Below are 5,299 nucleotides of genomic sequence, written 5' to 3'. Positions count from 1 at the left end.
CCTAGAGTCGTATCTACTAAACATTCACTGTGGGCAGGCACTGTGCTAACTAAGCACTTTACAGATTATTTCCTTCAATGCAGCCAGTAACTCCATAGGATAGATATTCTTCTCCACTTTGGAAAACATTAGACCACTGTATTTAAATTTGATGTGAATATGATTTTAAAGAATAAACACATATAATTTTATATTGATCTTCTAAAATTATTAAAATAACCCTAGTTTTCTCCCCAAACCTCATTTTTAATGTTTTTAGAAAATATTAGAAAATTATTTTCATTTCATTTCTATTAGAAAATTAATACATGTTCAGTATGGAAAACTTCAAAATACAGAAAAATGTAAAGACAAAATCACCCTTAATCATGCCACTGTTGATACTTACATACCACTGTTAAATACCTGTAGCTTCTTCCATTTTTTCTGTATCTATATAGATACATAAATGGATTTATACAGTATGCATACTTTTCTATCTTGCCTTTTTTCATTCAACATCATATCCTCATCATTTTTTTCTTTGAGACAGAGTCTTGCTTAATTTTAAAATTTTTAAATAATTGCCAATAATTCTGAAGTTCTAATGAATTCCAAAAATGAAAATAGTACAAGGAATACCTACACACTACCTTTTTTTTTTTTCCTGACCCATTTGAGGGTAAGTTATATACATTTTGGCTGGTCCTTTACCCCTAAGTACTTCAGTGTATATTTTGTTTCTTTTTATTTTTTTTTTAATATGTTTTTTTGAGACAGAGTTTTGCTCCAGAAGGCCGGAGTGCAGTGGTGATGTCTCAGCTTCTGCTTTCAAGCCATTCTCCTGCCTCAGCCTCCTGAGTAGCTGGGATCACAGGCGCCTGCCACTACGCCTGGCTAATTTTTGTATTTTTAGTTGCAACAGATTTCATTCACCATGTTGACCAGGCTAATCAAACTCCTGACCTTGTGATCTGCCCACCTCGGCCTCCCAAAGCTCTGGGATTACAGGTGTAAGCCACTGCACCCGGCCTTTTTTTTTTTAAAAAAAAAAAAACAGTTGAGACAGGGTCTCTGTTGCCCAGGCTGGAGTGCAGTGGCATGATCACGGCTCACTGCAGCCTTAACCTCCCAGGCTCAGGGTATATTTTCTAAGAATAGGGATTTTCTCTTCCTTAATAGCCACAGTACCAGTTATAAACTCCTTTCTACTTTTTAACTGAATGATGGGGCAGTTGAGGCACAGGGCAGTTAAAAAGACGTTTCACATGTTTGAGGTTCATGGACCAAATCTTTGTTGATTCTCTCACTTGGAACGTTCTCTCTTTCCATCTCTGCCTGTACATTCCAATCAGACTTTGAAGCCCAGTTCAGGCCTGGCACACTCCAGAAAAACCTTTCTTGTGGCCCTCGCCTCTGGCTCCAGAACATTCCTCCTGGGCACCATTAATTCCGCACACCACAAGCACTTGGAGCATTGCTTGAATGATTGCTTCCGGCTTTTACTGTTTTCAATTTATTTTTGTATGAGTACCTCTCTTGTCTCTCAACTAAACTTTTTGGCTGTGAATGGTTTATTTCTATACATCTTAACACCTAGTAGAATAATAGGCAAAAGTAGGTGCTCAATAAATATTTGTCACATACATGAGAATTGCTTCCAACTGGAGGAACCATGACAGAAACTGAGAGGAAAAGATATAGAAAAGTTTAACTTCTAATTGAAAAACCCTCTTAAAGTGGGAAAACAAGAACATTTTTAACTGCAGCAAAAATAAAAATTCAACAGGAAAGGAAATGCAAATACAGTAAAACACATAGCATTTGAAGTAATATGTACATAATCATACTAATTTTGATTACTGAATTAATAAAAATTGTGATATGACTATATTGGGAGGATGGTGGAGGGCAAAGCTGGGGATGTAAAAGAAAAAAGTCTTCATCTGCTGTAACAAGAAGCCAACTGATAACGGCTTAAAGTGAGAATGCGAGAACTAATAAAAGAATGTCATATGAAGAGGTGGCGCTTAATGACAGAAGAAGCAGTTAACAAAGATACAAGTTATTGACTCAGGGTGGGGTGGGACTTGGTAGGAGAAAAGTGGGAGGGGATGAGGAAGGAGACTGCTGACTTTTCATTAGAAGCGTTCAGTATTACAGTATTTGATTTTTAAACTTTGTGCTCGAAACACTCTGATAACATCAAAACCAAAATAAAGGCAGTCTGCTCCATCTCTCCTTTCTCTCTCCCCATGGACATTTCATTGCATCTGGTTGATGAGGGTTGTGCAGGAGAAGGGACATATGTCCTTGCCGGGACCATTTCCTGGGAGGAAGAGCTTCTGCTTCTGGTTAACCTAGTTCCTGTCTCCAAGCCCATTTCTCAGCCGACCACTGTCATGAATGTCCCCTGGGGGCAGGGAAGGCCCCCAGCTCTGGACAGCTTATGACTCCATGGTGGAGTCCTCTCTTAGAGGGCGGTGATCATGGGTGGGTGGGGTAGGGGGGAGATTCCCCCCAGCGGGAGGGGGGAGTGCTGCCAGATTGTCCTAGGGCAGCTGCTGAACTTGGGGGTCATGGGCCTTTCTCACTGCCTAGTTACTTTCCCAGGCTTCCAGGAGGCAGCTCTGTGGCACTAACAGAGCTCCATTTTCTTGTCTACCAAGAAGGGAAACTGACAGAAGGTGTGGGACACGACCGTTGTGGGAGATGGTCTTTCCACCAGCACCATGACACAGCCCCGGGAAGCTTTTCAAGTCAGCGCAACTGGGGTTACTTTCCCAGGGGACTGACGGACAACAGCTGTTTTCTGCCTCTTCAGCACATCCCATTCTAGAACGCAGGTTTGGTGTGATGGCCTTTTGGGAGGCTTAGTGCCTAAACAACAGGTAGGCTACGTTCCTTGGAGGGAGAGGAAAGGAACCAGGAATATGGAGAGCCTTCTAGTCCCGGGCATTTTATTTTATTTTTTTGAGACAGAGTTTCGCTCTTGTTACCCAGGCTGGAGTTCAATGGCGCGATCTCAGCTCACCACAACCTCCGCCTCCTGGGTTCAGGCAATTCTCCTGCCTCAGCCTCCCAAGTAGCTGGGATTACAGGCACGCACCACCATGCCCAGCTAATTTTTTGTATTTTTAGTAGAGACGGGGTTTCACCATGTTGACCAGGATGGTCTCGATCTATTGACATTGTGATCCACCCGCCTCGGCCTCCCAAAGTGCTGGGATTACAGGTGTGAGCCACTGCGCCCGGCCCAGTCCTGGGCATTTTACATGTTGCATTCACTTTCTCATCTGATCTCCACAACAGTCCTATGAAGCAGCACTATCTGTATCTCAGTTTGCTGATGAGGAAACTGGGGGGTTAAGGAGCATCTCCAAGGTCACAGTGTAAGGGCAGAGGCAGGATATCGGTCCAGGGCCATCTGAATTCAAAGCCTCCTAGACAGCCTGCCACATGGTGAGCCGACTAGAAACCCCTCATCTGATCCAACTCTAGGGAGATTTTCTTGGTCTCCCAGACAGCATGAGCTGGCACACATTTCTTGTCAGTTTTTTTTTTTTTTTTTTTTTTGACAGAGAGTCGCTCTGTGGCCCAGGCTGGAGTGCAGTGGTGCAATCTCAGCTCACTACAACCTCTATCTCCTGGGTTTAAGCAATTCTCCTGCCTCAGCCTCCCAAGTAGCTGGAGCTACAGGTGCTCAGAAAAACTAAGGGAACCACCTTAGTGGAACTACCACACCTGGTGATTTTTTTTTGTGTGTGTATATATATATATGTATATATATATTTTTTGTAGGTACAAGGTTTAACCATGTTGGCCAGGCTGGTCTTAATCTCCTGACCTCAAGTGATCTGCTCATCTCAGCCTCCCAAAATGCTGGGATTACAGGCATGAACCACTGCACCCAGCCCACTGGTACACATTTGTTATCTTCATTCATAATTGTAGTCCTGACACTGGCCTTAAGTGCCCAGGCTGGGGCCAGTCCAAGCTCCAGGCCCAGCTTCAGTGGGATATTGGCTCTGTGCTGGGTGTTTGGTGGGCTCAGGTCTGTTCTGTATCTTTCCTGCTCCCTTGTAAGTGATACCATGTGCTCGGGAGACACAGCCTGGGGCTCAGGATATTGTGATTACAGAGGTAACATCATTGAGTGGGGAAGAGGGAGGACTCTGGAGTCAGCCAGGACTCTACTGTGTAACCCCAGGCAAGTTATTCAGCCTCTCTGGGCTTCATTTTCTCATCCAAAAAAAAAAAAAAAAAGGAAGGTTATGTGTGTCCCTACCTCGTAAGGTTATTACAGAGGTTAGATGACATGTGCAAACCAGCTGGCATGGCCTGCTGCACTGATGGCCAGGATTCTTGGTGACTCTTCCGGTTGTGAAGTGCTCCATCCAAAGGCTGACCTGGTTTGAGGCCATCAGCACACAGAGCAAAGCCACAGGGCTGCTTTTACATTTTTATAAATTTAAATTCTTTTTCATTTTTAAATTTAAATTCTTTTTCATTCTTTTAAATTCTTTTTCATTTTTATAAATTTAAATTCAGTGGTGGTGTTTGTTAGTTTTCTAGCCCATTGATTTTTCTTTCACAATAACACCTGGGTTATTCAGAACCTCCCAGGGAACGCCAGACTTCCAGGATTCTCAAGGATGACTGGAATTGTTTTCTAGTGTGTTGCATATTTCCTGCCTTTATTTACAGAGTCTGTGCATTCTCCCCAGCTTCTCATGAGACATGTGCCAACTCTCCCCATCATAGCCTCAGCCCAGGGACCCCCTTATCGCTCTTGCCCTTGGCTAGCTGTCCAGGCTGCTCCTCCTCTGCTCCCTGGGCCTGCATTTTACAGGTTTCTCATCTCATTCTTAGGTGGCCACAGTTTCTCGATGTGAGGATGCTGCCGTTAGCATTCCTTTCTCCGTTCTCTAATTTCCCAGACTAATATCCTGTTAGCTGAGAAACCAGATAACGAAACTTGTTAGAGTTATTTGTAAAGAGAAATTAGATTCTAAATGGCTGTTCCTCCCCAGGAGTAAAGTGCGTGGATTTTAGGATATTTGCATTGGCAGTTTGATTGCTTTTTCTCCTTTTCTGCTCTGTGGTTTTTCGCGGTATGCCACATCACTGAACCTGGAGAGCAGAGGTGTTTCTGGACTGTGTTTTAGGAAAGATGGGCTCGAAGAGGTCATGTTGACAAGGAAGAGCTATAGCAATCTTGGGCTCTGAAGTTCTGATGAGTTACTTGCTATTGGACAAACTAATAAACCTCTGTACCTCTGTCACCAATTCTTTAAGGGCAATAATGATGCTACATAGC

This window comes from Aotus nancymaae, unplaced genomic scaffold (assembly GCF_030222135.1).
Source record: "Aotus nancymaae isolate 86718 unplaced genomic scaffold, 86718_ANA_hifiasm-v0.15.2.pri h1tg000002l, whole genome shotgun sequence".
Taxonomy (NCBI): domain Eukaryota; kingdom Metazoa; phylum Chordata; class Mammalia; order Primates; family Aotidae; genus Aotus; species Aotus nancymaae.
Note: the sequence above shows the minus strand (reverse complement) of the source record.